This window comes from Dasypus novemcinctus, chromosome 5, assembly GCF_030445035.2.
Source record: "Dasypus novemcinctus isolate mDasNov1 chromosome 5, mDasNov1.1.hap2, whole genome shotgun sequence".
In the NCBI taxonomy this organism is placed as follows: Eukaryota; Metazoa; Chordata; class Mammalia; order Cingulata; family Dasypodidae; genus Dasypus; species Dasypus novemcinctus.
The window spans coordinates 46,591,962-46,608,920 of record NC_080677.1 but is presented as its reverse complement, the minus strand read 5'-3'; the positions used below and the strand labels follow the sequence as shown (position 1 = coordinate 46,608,920).

The window sequence follows — 16,959 nt, the reverse complement described above, 5'->3', positions numbered from 1 at the left end:
ATGCAATTCCATTGGGGTGGAATGTGAGTCTGAGAAGGCCTAATGGTGGAAATGATGTTTAAATCAAGCTTTGAAAGATTTTGGTAACATTTTGACAAGTGAAGAAAAGTAATGAGTGATGGCACAAAAGTGATTAAGATTTTGGTAACATTTTGACAAGTGAAGAAAAGTAATAAGTAATGGCACAAAAGTGATTAAGTTCAGGAAACATCAAAATTTTAGGAGTATGTAGAGTATACTGCATATTTATGTCATCTGTTTGATCAATGTCCTATGTGCTTAGCATTGACGCTTTTGGGGTGAATTGAAAACGTAATGCAATGAAAGATAAACTTGACACACGGGAACGAGAATATGCTTTTAAAAACTCAACTCAGCAGTTTTTTCTACTTGATTACTGCATCTGAAACATCTAGAGTGGGATAATACCTCTCCTCTCAATTTTATTCTCTATGCAATAAGAGTTTTTAAAACTGTATTTAAAGAAGGTTTTTCTGACAGCTAGTTGCTGAATGGATTTCACAAGGGTAGATATAGGGATACCAGTTAGGAGAATACAGTAATAGTCCATGAAAATGTTAATAATGACAGAATACTTTATTAACCATTTGAACTTTCTCAAATAGAAATGTTCTAAACAAAGTAATTGTAGCTAAGATTCATAAATATTTTTCTCTGATATAGCGAATTAAGTATAAATTTTTATTATATTTGATATGATGCATTATGTTGAATTATCCTCTATTGGGATACATATATTCCAGTGGTGATACACAGTGCTTTGTCAATGTATTTAATTTCAATTTTCATCTTCATATTATAACTAAAATTCTGCTAGTGTAGATTTTTTTCCATTGTTGCTGGATGATATATTTTATATTTATGCTTCTTAAGGTTACTAGGATATTAACACCTAGAATTTGATTAACTCTTTAATGTGGTTTATTGGAACGTTCTTCTATGTGTGCATTTTTATATAATCACGACTGGAACACGATTCCTGGTTGACTATTCAGAAATACTTGGAGTGGTTTGTATACTAAGTAAAGGTTTATAGAATATAAAACTTATATTCCAAATCAATTTCCAGCTGTTTTACTACTTTCTTGTTCATGGTCACGTAAGGGAAAGTGAATAATACTGAACCAATTATCAAATCATGTGTCACTCCACTGGTGATGAAAAATGGACTAGACACAGAATGTCATCAACTCTACTACACACAGACATTCCATCTACCTTAGGAACTGAGTATTTATAGGCGGCCAGACTCAGCTTAATGGCTGTCAGGTGTTCACTGACAATTTGGTACTCCCTTAGGGCATCGGTAATAATCCATCAAGGTCCAAGGTGGTGTAACTTTCAACATGAATAGATCATTATACAACATCTTCAGCCTGGCACAATGTCATTTGAGTACTCACTAGATTACAATGACTGGTCAAGGCTTTACTCTGGAAAAGAGGCCATATAGTAACTTATGAACATACCAAATCCCTTCATAGTAAAACAGCTTAAAGCATAAGCAGTTCCAAAATTATATCATACTTCCATGAGAAAAATAAAAAACTATGGCTATTTAAAAGAAACACAACACAAAAAAAAGTCTTCCCTCCCCAGCATGAGGGAGAAAGGATGTCTTGGGAAATATCTATCTGAGCAATCTAAACTTTAAGCTACATTATAATGTTCATATATCTATGTGTTAGGCAAGAATTGTGGTATTTTTTTGTTTGTTTGTTTTCAAATTCCATCTTTTTAATCAGCTCCATGAAGGACATCCTAAATACTATGAGACACAACAGAATATTTCTTTCTTCCAGTATTAAAAAAGATGACTTTCACAAACATTTTAAAGAAGCTCTTCTGTATAATCAGGGTGGTAGTCTTATACCATAGAGTGAAAAACGTCTTTTAGCAATCATGTTCTTGATGGAGATTTCTTGTAGGTACATTCAGAAACTGCTTCCTAACTGTGTTAAGAAAACATTGTGGACAAATTTTTAAAATATCCCTAGATACACATTAATTTAAAAAAAAAAAATCTTTCTGACCAAACTTTTTTTGCCAGAACCAATAATCCTGAGAGCCCAAAATAAAAAACTAGCAATAGAAAAATACCCAGACTTTACAATGTCCCAGGATTTGTCTTTAAATGGAAGGGAAAACTTTTGAAACACATGGAGCTTTTTAAAAGGTCTTTGACAGGCTACCCTGGGAGCTCAATTCAAAAATAGAAGTTGATGTATTAAAACCAAGACATTTCAGTGCAGCTCCAAATATCTCTATAAATACAGCCATTTGGAAGGACAATGCTGAATCAGAAGAATTTTTATTCCTTGTGTATATTATGTGTGCATGCCTCATCTCAGTTGTCATAATTGTCTCTAATTTCCTCCAGAGTAGCAGTCATAACCACCCTGGTTTCTGCAACCGTAGTCTCTGGACCTTCCATATCCATATCCATGACCTCCAGGCCGACTGTCATACCGGCTGCTCCCATATCCTTGGTCCCCACCACCTCTAGAGTAGCCGCGACCACGCCCATGACCCCCAAAGGCGCCCCTTCTGGTTCCCCTGGCTGACTTGCCCTCATGGTCCACACGGATCTGGCAGCCATCCAGGGACTCTCCATCCATGGCCTGCATGGCATCTGCGGCATGCTCTGCGTTGGTGAAGGTGAGGAAGCCAAAACCCCTAGACCGCTGAGTCTCCCGGTCCTCGACGACAACCACTTCCGAGACAGGCCCAAAGCTGCCGAAGTGGTCTTCCAGTGCCTGCTCATCGGTGTTGAAATTGAGCCTTCCCACAAAGAGTTTCCCTTCTTCAGACGACAGGGCAGGGAATTCGAGTCCTGGAAATCAGAAAATAAAACAGCCTGATTAACAGCTAACGCCGAGGGACAGAGAGAATGGGCTGTGGTATTTTTTTTATTTATAGGTGGGGTTAAGGAGAGTGGATGATTAAAGTTATCAACAGGAATAGTGACAATTTAAAGGGGATTTGAGCTCTTGTAAAACATAGAGTTGTTTTTATGGTAGGAAGGAAGGGAGGAAGGGACAGAGGCAAAGAGGGAAGATGGAGGGAGGGAGAAAGAAAGAAAGAAAGAGAAAGAGAGAGAGAGAGAGAGAGAGAGAAAGAGAGAAAGAGAGAGAGAAAGAGAGTGAGTGAGGGAGGGAGGGAGAGAGGAAGGATAGAGACTTATTTTCATGCATGTTTGAAATAAATATTTGTTGGAGACTGAAAAAGTTTGAATCTTATGGTGGTTTAATCCAATCATTCTGCCATGAAATTCATGTGATCTAGAAATGTAAACAAAACAGAAAAATAATATGGTGATGGCAAATCTTTGAAAACATAGGATGCATTATCAATTCAGTAATATTATTAATAGTAAACACTTGAATAGGTATTACTATCTTCCTGGCTCTGTAATATGTACTAAACAATATTACATTAATTAATTCTTGCATCTTATAAAATAGGTACTATTTTTACCCATTTAATTTATATATGATGAGACTAAGATTCAGAGGTTATAAGCAATTTGTCCAAATAGGTGAAGAAGATGTGATTTGAACCTAGGCTATATATTTCCAGGGTTTGTGTTACATTCCCCAAACATTCATTTTCTTTAACTATTAATCGCCAAGATCATCCCACTCTTTTATTCATGTAGAGACACAGAGTGGACTGTAAAGTCTCAAATATGCACAAATTGTCCCTCTAGTCCCTTTCTTTGAAAGAGATTATATACCTACACTGAATCTGTGATATTTAACAGCTGTGATTTTTGAAATCAGTCTTTTTCTTATTTTCTTCCATTCATTCATTCACTAAAATAATTATTGAGTGTTATTATGTGGCATGCAATCTGACAGGTGCTGGAGAAAAACTGTTGAAATAAACACACATAGCCAAACATTCATGGACTCTGATAGAGAAGGCAGAAATAAACACAGATTTAAATAATTATTGTATAGGAAGAGATCTTTGGGAGATTATAACACTTGATCCAATTGAAATTAAAGGATCTACAGGAATGACTTCTCAAAGGAGGTGATATTTAAGCAGCATTCAAAAGATGGGTTCAAGATAGAACTTTTGTAATTACTGGAGCAAAGTAAACTATAGGGTCACCAGAAACTACATAGCTGTGTAATTCAATAGGCACAATACTTGAGTTTACTTCACCTCTTTAGCATAAATATCTTTCTTGACCACAGACCCCTCCTTCTTGAAAAGTATCCTTCCCCACGTTCCAGGTTATCTGGTCGCTCCTTCTCAATCTCCTTTTTTAATTCCCTTTGCCTATAACCTCACTTTAAATGTTGGTGTTCCTCATAATGATCACTTAGGCCCTTTTTACTTCCCACTCTGATTTTCCTGTGTGAATTCACCCATTCTAGCTTCAATTAAATTACTATTTTTTTTTTAATCCACAAGTCTACTTATTTATTTATTTATTTATTTATTTATTTATTTATTGCACCTCTTATGTCATTAATTCATAGGGAAAATGTTCCAGTAGCTCAGGCTCTTTTCCATTGGTTCTCACAAAGTGTGTTTCTCTGGATGGAGCAGGCCTCACTTCAGTTGGACTTTCTACTCTTTTTTAGTTTAGTTTGGCTTCCTACTTTTCTGGTCGTTTTTCTTCATACATTTTAGGAAGCTATCTCCTCCCTTAGAGTGCTTAACATGCTCATGACCTACCTCAATTCTCTTGGCAAGAATCTTGCCCTTAACCTGCTTGTTTACCACGATACCAACAGCATGCTGGGTAACATTGTAGACTCTTCAGGTTTTGCCATGGTGGCATTTGTGTGGCTAAGTCTCTCAGTCAGATTTCTTTAGACCATCATATCTAAACTTGAATGCTTAATCTTGCCCCAAATCTTCTACTACCCGGTCTATGTTCTATATCTTAGGACCTGCTTCCCTTCAATGTCTTAAACCAAAAGAAAAAAACTGAGCAGCATCCTTAACTTCCACTTCTCTCTATCCCTCACTTATACCCAGTCACCAAGTCTGAATATTAATACTTTACCTCCTAAATAACAGTAATTTTATTCCCATCTGTTATTACCTTTCATCTCTTGTCTAGACCTACACACAGCCCATGACTTTTCTCCATGTGTCTAGTCTTTTATCTCTCAATCATAACTTCACAATGAATCCAGAGTGTTCTTTTTCTTTTGAAAGCATAAATTTATTAATGTTACATTTTGCATACAAACTTGCAGAGGCTTCCTATTGGCTTGCAAAAAGATGTTTTCTTTGTCTTTTTATTTATCATGGCTATATTGGGAGTCTTCCAGGTATAAGTTGCATAAACCAACTGAAACTGTTTTAAGCAAGGAGGGGAATTTTTTGACTATCATAACCAAGAAGTTTCAGAGTAAATTTTAGTCATCACTAAATTCAGAAGTTCGATCTATTAATTTGGGTTTCTCTAGTAGTGGTTTACTCTGTATTGGCTTTATTTTGTAGAAGGTCCTTCCTAGTAAACATGAACATGTACAGTGCAAGTTATCAGTCTATCAGTTTCAAAAGCATAATATAAAATGTGACCCTCTTTCTAAATTGTTCTGGTAAAAGTCTGGCTTTATTCATGCACGATTTCCCACTCAAAAATTGGGGAATGAGGATAAATTCACTTGAAATCCATTGACTGTGATTAGGAAAAGATGGTTCTTCATTGAAAATAGAGCTACTGTTTCTAATTCATGACACAGGCATTAATACCGGATAGCAAAATTTCCAGATGTCAACCACAAAAAGCTGCACAATTCTTTATGATCTTGTGCCTGTTCACCTGTCCAGTCTCATATCTTACTCTTCCTCTCCCTTTATCACTTGTTCCACCCTACATGGACTATCCACAGTTCTCCAAATAGGTTTTCTTTTATGCAGATATTTGTAACATATTTATGTTTGCCAGTAACACTTGCGCCCATTCCTGTAAACTACTAAAAATCCTTTGCTATTAGACATCACTTTTTTTCAGAAGCCTTAGTTGACCCTCAATTTATGGGATAGATGCTTCTTTTTTTGCCTGATTACTAGTCTGACTTCTCATAGATATTAAGGTCAGGCATGGTTTCTTTTCCATCACTGCATCCCCAGCATTTAATATAGTACTTGGTCTCAAAATATCTTAGTTAAATACATAATCTTGGAAAAATACTTTATCTACAACATAATTATAACAACACATTGCTAACAAGTTTGTTTTTGCACTTTTAAAAGGCAAATTCTTAAAATATTTAGCACAGTGCTTCATATACCTGGAAGGTATACAACTCTTTCCTTTTGCCCTTTCCTTAAAATTGAAATAGTTGTCAATTTATACCATGAAGACAAAATCCACCTAATATTGCAGCGGTTTAATTATTCTTTTAGGACAGGATCCTACAAACTATGGGCCTTCAGACCAAATCTGGTCCATTGACTGTTTTTGTTTTTTCATTTTTTTAATACCAAATAATTTTTATAAACTGATCATATTAGTTTTGGTATATCCATATAATGGACTTCTTGTATTTATTAATAATGTGTTAAAATAATATTTATTGACCAGAAAACATCTGCATATATTACATGAAAATCAATGTTTCAAAAGTGTATGATCCATTTTTTCTTTTTACATTTTTAAATGGTTATATTTTAAATGGCCATATAAGTATCTATGTTATCTCTTGGCTCCCAAAGCCTAAAATATTTACTATATGGTACTTTATGGAAAAGTTTGTATCCCTGTTCTACAATATACCATAATTAGTTAATATGTGACTGAGAATTTTATTTTAGTATCCCCTTTAGAAGATTGGACAATATGACTACTAAAGTCTCTTTTGCTTTCATCTTTCAATTTATGTTTTCTACTTTGTATTTGTCATATTGAAAGTCTTATAAATCAAAGTATTAAAGGGATAGGAAATGAATAATTGTGCTCTAAAACAGTGGGTGGTTCTAAACCTCTCTGTATCATGATTAGTTCGGAAAATCTGATGAAATTTATGGAATTTCTCTGCAGATAAATGCATGTATGCAAATATCAATATTTGCATAGACTTCCAAAAGGATTTGGCTTTTTTCTTCAAATCTGTGGACTATGTAGACATTCAAGGATCACAAAATTAGAACTTCTACTCTAACAGTTTTTCTTGTCAAAAGTTTATTTCTTCATTGAAGAGTACCAATGAATACAAAATTCATAGAGACAGAATTTTTTATTTGCATTATCTGTCTGCTTTCCTTCTAGAAAGAAGTGAGCTCTCTCAGGAATAAGATATTGGTTGATAGACATTACATTTTTTTTCTAAGGTTGACTCTGAATTTCAGTTTCTCTTCTTCCTTCAATGGCAAGATCTTTTAAAAAGAAAGTTATAAAGATGGGTCACAAAGGAAACTCTGTAATGATTCTCCAGTTGGATTGCTATCTCTCATCTTTCATTTGGATTTTAAGAAAGCAAGATATTTATGTCTAAGTAAAACTCTTGTTAAAGCTTTTAGGACTTTACTTAATGCATGCCAACCTAATAGGTTTGGCTGCATTCTCTGAAGCTGAAAATAGCTAACAAATGACTTTCCAGCACTGCCTTATTTCCACCATATTCCTGTTCTATTTGTTGGCATGCATGATAAAGGGAGATGACATCATATCTTTTAAATATTTCTCTCATTAAGAAAATTATTTTAAGTTTTTCTTAGTAAGAGATACTTTATTTCATCATATCCACAACAGGATATTGCGGGATAAAAATACAAGTTAAAAGTCCCCTCAAAAATACTATAGAAAAAAGGCTAAATATCTGGAACAAATGTTCAAAGTCAAATATGTGAACTTGTATTTAAGCACAGGAATATACCTAGATGTATGTGCCCACACTCTAGTAGATATATATGTATGTTTCCCTGTATTAGAATCAGTTTTTAAAAATTTATTTATTACCCACCCTGCTCTGTTGTTTTGTGCTCACTGTCTGCTCTCTATGTCTGCTTGTCTTCTCTTTAGGAGGCACCCGGAACCAAACCTGGGGCCACCCATGTGAGAGAGAGACACTAACTCACTTGAGCCACCTCAGCTCCCTTAGAATCAGTTTTATCATCTACCTTAGGGAACTCTGGAAATCCCAGAAGAATTTTCCAAAGCATGCTTAACATTGAAATTTCCTTCTCTTGTGGAAGATCTCAGGAAAATGGATTTTAGATGGAATAAATTTTCCAGATATAAAGTGATCTTCATTTTGCACTACCTTGGACAGGTAGGAATTTGGGGAAAAAGAGTTTCTGTTAGCTATAAGAGGGCCACTGAGCTTCAAACATGGCTGAAGGTCAAAATAGAAGGCTTCAAAAGAGCACCAAATTTAGTCTCTATGGAAGTGGTCATTCACTCTCTGTCCTAATTCAATTTTATAAAGCTCTGATGAAGCCTTTGAAATTCAATACACATTCATCTGAGTTAACTGCTTTGGGTGAGGTCTACAGATGTCCCCTTGGGAAGTACAAAGATGAAGGAAAAAACCTTTGTCCTTATTGAGCTTGCCATATAAAGGATAAGAGAGGATGTACATGAATAATTGTAACAGGATCTATGACAGTATTTCTGAAATTAAAGCAGGAATTTGTCTCAAATATGGTGGCAGATATACACCATAATGAAAAAAAGAACCTTCCCAAGAAGAACTTTTTTTACACTCTGACCATTTACTCATTCATGACTCCTTAGGCCATACATGGTATACCTGTCATTTAGGTTTGTTTACCCCAGAAGTTACACAGCTTGTAGTAAAGTCAGTTTTTCAGCATATTTATTCTCTAGAATATAATTTCAATTCAGAATTCCTGATCTAAAATTTAACTCCTTCCTTTTTAGGTTTTCAGTCAAGCTAGTTTAGTATTGTTTAAAGTTACTTAGTTTGTGTTTTTCTACTTCAAAATAGATATGATGCAAGAAAAACCAATTCTGTTTGATGGCTGGCCCAGAGTAAACAAATGAATTGTCAGGTGGCATCCTGAAACGACAAAAGAGAGCATCTGACAATAGATATAGACCTATTACCAACCCCCACCAAAAGAGCAGATTCTTTATAATAGTAACTTTCAGTCTTTAGGACAGATTGAATAGTTTCATTATCTTTAATATAATGGAAAAGTATATGATATATTATTAAAAGATCTATCAAAAATTTTAATTAAACATTTGGAACTGGAACAGGAAATTTTTAGTTTTCTGGAAAATTAACTTATCTGGAACTAAGCTTATGATGTATTTATGTCAAATAAAGATGGTATCATTATACTATATATGGTTTTCTAATATATATATATAATATATATATATATATTAGAAAGCAGGATTAGAAAGAATAACTATGCTTTGAAATGTTATTTAATATAATCTGGTACACACATAACTCAAGTTGATTTCCTGATGTTTTTGTCCTTGAGAGCCAAAAGAAACATTAGCATTTGTAAATACAAGTCCTGTCCAATCCAACTTTGGAAAAAAACAAATGACAATAACACAGAGAAAAGTATAAATTCATGGTATTAAAATTTCAATGCCTTTAATGTAAGTAGTAAATGCTTATTTTCTTAACCTATAGGTTATTTTCATAGTGAAATGCTATTATATATATTTGAGTAAATTAGGTTGAAAAACAAAGTGTCCTTTTTGAGCATCAAAGAATATCATATTAAGAGACACATTTCAGGAGAACCAGTACCTGGGCTTCTATCTGCTTTGGCTGTCTCTGAGACCCTGCTGAGGTGTGCATAAGCATTACCCCTCTGATGACCTCCTGACCTTTTTTTGGAGACTCATAGCCATATAAACTCATTTGTCCTTTCCATTTCCCCCTTTTATCCAAAGTCATAAAGCAGATTTTAACACCTGATATTACATGTGGGCTGAGATATTCTGCTGGTCTGAGTTGACCCTTTTATTCAAGGTCTTTTTCTAGTTACATCATCAGCGGGTGCTTGGTAGTAATCCCTCAGCACCAGCGAGGCTCATCCCTGGGAGTCATGGCCCCTACCAGGGGGAACATAATGCATTTACATGCTGAGTTTGGCTTAGAGACTGGCCACATTTGAGCAACAGGGAGGCTCTCAGGAGGTAACTCTTAGGCACCCTGCAGCTCTAGGCCTAGTTCACATTTCAGGAGCACAGGTTCATAATTGTAGCCATCAGTATCAAGGGCTCATTGTTGGACCATCCTTCTTTATTGGTCTTTGCCATTGCATTTAGGGGATTGTTGCTATTCCAGTGGGGCATGTGATAGAGCTCCCCTGGCTAGGAACTCAGCACTCCCTCAGTTGTCATTTTTAACTGAAACCACTATGAAAATATCCAAACACTTTTATGTACCCTGCCTGGAGAACTCCCATCCAACCATGTGCCCCCTATCAATAACACCCCACACCAGTCTTCCTCCACTGCCATAGTTGAACCTCTGTGGTCTGAAACTTCTTTAAAAATGAAGCCTAATATATTGTCAGGTGTCATTAATAGTAAAATTGAATATAGTGATGGGTTTAAAGCTAGATATAGAATACTTTTAGAATAATTAAAGTACAAATAAATTGGGGTATCAAAAAATGAAAAAAAAAAGCTTTGCTTTTGTCGTTTTGCCTTTCATCACTACTATAGGTGTTGTGATGTGTGTACAGTGGCAAGGCAATTTATTCCATTTATTCCTCAGTGTCTACATCCTTTTTTTTTTTCTAATTATGAAGTTTGTCTTCATAAAAGTTTTAGGTCACTGTAATTCAAATATACAATATACGGTACTTCCATATATCCAACATCAAACACTTTGTCCCTTCCCCAGCAATGATCTTTTTACATGTTCATATTATATTTGCTACAGCGGATATGCAAATATTGAAACAATAGCTTTCAAACATGGTTCCATTTGGGTTTACATTATGGTTTTATATTTTAGACTATACAATTTTCTAAATTTTTAGTTATCTTATGTTTTACATTTTGGATTACATTTTAGCCTATAGACTTTTATACATTTTTGGTGTATTTTAACATGTCCTATATTCATCATTGCATGATTTTGTGGAACACTACCATTGCCCCACAGTTACACTGATTCCATCTATTCAATACCTGTTTCTCCCTCCCCTCAGAGCCCACAGTGACAGTCAATCTTCTTTACCTGAAGGATCATATTCAGAGACACTTGCAACAATGTTGAGGGCTTGACATACTTGACTGCCCTAACCCACTGGGAGCCACCAATTCTCTCAAGAGATACAGTTCCCTCTGTTTGAGAACATCAGTCCTCCCCAGGATGTGGGTATACCTTCACTCTCATTGTATGGGTCTCCACCCAATGATATAACCCACTATGACAAAATGAGCACTCACACACTCCTTAGAAGCTTGCCCTGTGTCAGATGCCCCCCGTTAAGCAACTTACACAGGTAACCTTCCTCATTATATTTTCTAAAGACCTACAGGTTCTGTGGTCATGGCAGATGGCTTTGGAGTTCAGTGCCACATCAGTTGGCCCTACTTTGGAATTTGTGTTCCTGAGTGTGAGGGAGTTGGACTCAGATATGACTTTTCTACACATGCCTCTTTTGTTACTTCTTTCAGACCTGTGGTTGGCACTGGGATTGGTGTATACTCAGGAGATCTGAATCTCTGGACAGTCCATGTGACAGCCAAGCCCTGAGCCTCAGCAGACTAATAACTCCTACCATCTGGTTTATTGGAATTACCCTGGCCAGCTAACAGGGAGGTGAAGAAGGTTAACCACCACACCAGGGAGCCAAGAGTGCCTACAACTGCAAGCAGGAGAATTGCATCCATCATCCATGTGGAATTTAAGCCTCCTCTTGATCTAGAGGGGGAGTGGACATAACCATCCCAGGGTCCACAGGCTGGAAGAATAGAGTATGGATTAGAGCGGACTTACTGATATTCTACTATGGAACTACTGTGATTAGTAATGGAAGAAATTGTAGCATTGATGTGGAGGAATTGGCCATAGTAGCTGCTGAGGGTAGGGAGAAGGAAGAAGACATATGATGTGGGGGCATTTTCAGGACTTGGAGTTGTCCTGGGTGTTACTGCAGGGACAGATATTGGACATTGTATGTCCTACCACGGCCTAGTGGGTAGACTGGGGGAGAGTGTAAACTGCAATGTAAACCACTATCCATGTGGTGCAGCAGTGCTCCAAAATGTATTCACCAAATGCAATGAATGTGCCACAATGATGAAAGAGATTGTTAATGTGGGAGGGGTGGGGTGAGGAGAGTGGGGGTTATATGGGGACCTCATATTTTTTGAATGTAACATTTGAAAAAAATAAAGAAGGAAAATAAAATAAAATAAAGAATGGAAAAAAAATAAATAAAATAAAATTATGTAGATTTAGCCTAAGCCTACAATTGTAAGTATAAATTCTAAACTGACCTTACTTTCATTTATGATCACTACAAGCCTAGCCTCACCCCTTGCCTTTGCTTATGGTTATTTTATAACAGCTTCTGCCCCTATGATTCAGGGGAAAGCAAACTTGAGACATTCCTGTCTCCTGTCCTACTGCTTTTAGTGACCCTGCTTTCTCTCATAGCTCCAAGGGTGGACTAAACTGCTGTGTGGTGGAATTCTCAACCCTCAGAGTTCAATTTCAATTCTTCCAGTCCAGAGTCACCAGAGTCCTGTTATCTCCAAGGACTGAGAAGTGAAGGAGGCCTCCTGCCTTGACTGTTGTGGGTTCCTAAAGTTGGCAATTTATAAGAGCCTCAGTTTCCCTGAGGCTGTGAGAGCCTTGCTCATCCAAGGTCTGCTAAAGTCAAAGTGAAAAATAAACAAAGTTCTGAAAAGGAAAATTGTATTAAAGTATTGGGGACATTTTGGTGTAAGCCAATAACTAAGAAAAAAATTCTTTTTCACTGCATGGTCACAGTGAAAATTAAAGTAAGTAAAGGGGCCTTCAAAGAAATCTTTAAATTTTATCTTACAGTTAAACTTATTTTGTAAGAAAATAAAAATAATAACAGTGAAAAAAAAAAAAGAGACACATTTCAAACTATGGGTCTTTTTAGATTATTGACTTCACAAAAAGTGTTTTGTAGCCTTTGATGTTTGCTAACTTTTTACTTTATCTAAAATTGGAAAGTTGACTTCAGGTTTGAATAAGGTAAGTTTCTTCCCACTATCATTTAAATATAGTAACTTTTGTAATTAATACATGTGATTTATAAGTATATATAATGCTTATTATGTTTATAATATTTAATATATATTCAAATAAATAAATGTATATGCAAATAAGTAACAGTTTCCTTTTATTCTTAGAATGGTTATAATTTTAATATGCCCATGCAATTTTTAAAAAATTATGCAACTGCAATATAGTGAAGATATTAGCAAATAAATTCTACATCATTTTTATAAAGTATTTTTACAGTCATTTATATCTCTTAAAGCAGAATCCCTTTCATTGATTTATGCACTTATCCCATGATAAAAACTTATAGAGCACATGATAAGCCCTGGGAAGTCATGATACATATCCTCAAAATTCAATACTATTTGAATATATTCTATGTGTATCTGTGACTATATTCTTTTTTGATGAAAGCTAGCATATGTTTCAAAACTTCCCACCCACATCAAATATTTATCCCCACTGTCTTAACCCCACATTTCCCCCTTCACTCTCAACAGATAATCTTTATTCTAAAACAGTTTGGACGTTTCTAATAAAGAGAGCCTATATAATACAACCCAGCAATTTCTTTCTTGATATTTACCTTAGAGGAACACAAACAAGTTTTCACAAAAAAATTGTCAATGAATTTTTATTGTATCTTTATTTTTAATAGCTCCAAATTGGCTATTCTTCAGTGGGTGAATGGATAAACAAGCTATTGTTCAACCATACAAAAGAATACACCCCAACCATAAAAAGGAAACAACTAGTGATAAATGCAACAACTTGAATGGATTTCAAGGGCATTATGCTGAGTAAAAAAAAAAACAATATCAAAAGGTTACCTATTGCATGATTCCATTTAGATAACATTCTTGACAGAAAAAAACTTAATGATGGAGAAGATCTCAATGATTGTTAAGTGTTAGGGTGTGGGCAGGAAGTTACTACTTGAAAAGGGAGTTTCTTTGGAGTGATAACATAACTCAGTTTTGTAAACTGATTTGTGATTGTATTTACATAAATCTATACACATGGTAAAATTTGTAGGAATTTTACAACAACAGATGAAATCTGAGTAAGGTCTATAAGTTAATAACTTTGTACCAATATCAATTTTCTTGTTTAATATTTGCACTTTGGTTAAGATGTTATCATTAGGGGAAGCAGGGTACTGGGTGCAAGGGAACTATTTGTGCTATTTTTTGAAACTATTTTGTGAGTCTACAATTATTTCAAAATAAAAATTTTTTAAATAGAAGCTTTCACGTAGCACCATCTCAGTGTCCCACTACCTAGCATACTACAAGCCTTCCTACACTTATATCCACACTATTTTCCTTCAATCCTTTTACAATAGAGCCTAAGACCAGACTCTCCAGTTGGGTTTTCCAGCAATTATACAAGTCTGAAAAGTAGGAGTTATTCTTACATTTAGCAATTATAACACCCAAAGCATCCTCGAGTCTTACAGATTTCATCTCCTATTACTTGAATGCAGCGATCTTTCTTTTTCTGAAATGCCAATGTTCTATCCCAGCTCTTATCTCCCATTCAAATAGGAAGCTATTCCGAATCTGCTTTTATACTTTGACATATTACTATACAAATATATTAATACATAGTACATAATATGTAATAAGATAGTATAATATATAACATGTGGTATTATACATTATATAATAATGATGTATAATTATATATTATATATCCATATCAATATATTTTATGATATGTAATGCATCATCAATTACTGTTAAAACATATTTTAATATGTAGAAGTGTAAAGACTGATTATTTTTAGCAATGTATTAGTATATGGATATGGATACCTGCACAAACCAAACAGTTCACATGGGCACTGTGCATCAAGCAAACCAATGACTGATTGCCTACTCTGTGTAAGGTACTGTCCAAGAATTTCAGAAACCAAAAATGCACATGATAAGGCTCTTGCCTTCAATGCTTGCAATTCTAAGCTATGTTTTGGGTCGTCTGATTGAAATTGCTGGGATTCTGTGGTAGTTCATTTGCCACTTCCCTTCATTTGCCACATTTACCCACACACACGTCTTTATTGTTGAGATCTCAACAATCTTTGCTACAAAGCTGCTTAAAAACACTTTAATAAGAGTAGCTACAACTAACTTTCATATGGCTTCAAAATGTGAGTAATTATGTATATAACACCTTATTTAATCCTCACCCAAACCTAGGATATCAGCACTGTTATCTCCCTTTCTCACAAGATTTTTTTTTTTTGAGAGTCTTTCAGTAAGTGACAGAGCCTGGATTCGAACCAAGGGATCTCATTCTCAAGCTTATGAGTGCTTAAATCATTTCCTGGATATTTGACAAACTATACAATGAGCAATGTAGAATTAAATGTAATTGGCTTTCTCCATAAAAAGTGGTTAGCACAATAGGCTTCTTTTATTTGTTCTCATCAAGGAGTTTAGATGCATATGTGTGGGACTGTGTGTGAGTCTGTAGCCTCTGGTGAAGATCGGAAACATTTACAATCAATGGAATCAAACACCTCGAAACAGTATTCTCCAAATGATGTTCATTAAGTGAAGCTTTTCTTCTCTCACAACTTAAAATAATCTTGTTTTGCAGAAATAAACAAGAACTGTGGCCTGGGGATATTCAGAAAAGATTCCACCACAGAAAACAGAATGCAGAAGTTGTTAGCCTTTTTGCCTCTATGAGCTGTTATGAGATAGTCGTGTTTAAAATCACAGCCTGGCAAACTCCACTTACCAATGAGTTTGGAGACTGATCTTAAAATCTTGATATTCTCTCCACTCAGCTGTTATCAAAATATCTAATGGAGCAATTTGAAATTTGCAAATACCTTATTTGTCATTAGTGCATTTGTATCTATTCAAAGCAGAGTCTACTATGGGAAACACTGCAATTCTAAGGTGTTTTTTATAGAAGGGTGCTGCTCCTTGTTCATTAATATAAGATGTTTAAAGTGATGTTTTTCTTTTCTGTTCATCTTAGCATGTTAATCGGTATATGAAAATTTTTTTCAATATTTCAAAGTTTTTCACAGTCTCAGAAATGAAGATCATTATGATGACCAACAAAGTTAATTAGAATCTTTATCGCTTGGGTCAAATATTCACTGCTTGCTTTTTAATATATATGAATATTTTTATATGGTATCAACAACCTCATTTTATTTTTTCATTTCTAACAAACATTTCTGTTAGATGCATTATTTTTTATTAGAGAAGATAGTTTTACAGAAAAATCATGTAGAAAGTACAGAGTTTCCATATACCTCCTCATGTACACAGATTTCCCTATTATTAGCAATTTGCATTTTGTTTTTCATGAATATTTGTCCAACAATCTTCTTGGGAACTTACCATGTATGCTAGGTTTGTTGTGAAGCATAAGCATGAAGCAATTCAGCAAGTCTTATAAGGGCTATTAATCAATTTGAAGAAACAGTACATTCATAAACAATTATCGAGTATCTGACCATATGTAGGTGAGTCAAATTATGTGCAATGGCATGATGTTTCAAAATGAGTGTTAAAAACTAATTTCAGAAGTTGAGAATATGGTGAATTAAACATATCTGGTTTATAAAATAGTGAATTTATAGAGACTCTCTTAATGTATTACTATTATGTGACCTTTTATAAAAATAGGTTATTTAGCAAGTGTTTTATAGACCCTTGTTTGCATTACCATTAACTCTATTTATTACCCATCAAATAAAATCCTTATAATATGACTTTAGTATATGGAA

General features: G+C 34.9%; 1 pseudogene; it reads right to left on the bottom strand.

Moving 5' to 3' along the window:
• Positions 1-2,368: 2,368 nt before the first annotated feature.
• Positions 2,369-16,959, bottom strand: part of LOC131273009 (RNA-binding protein 3 pseudogene) — a 151,137-nt pseudogene continuing 136,546 nt past the window's right edge.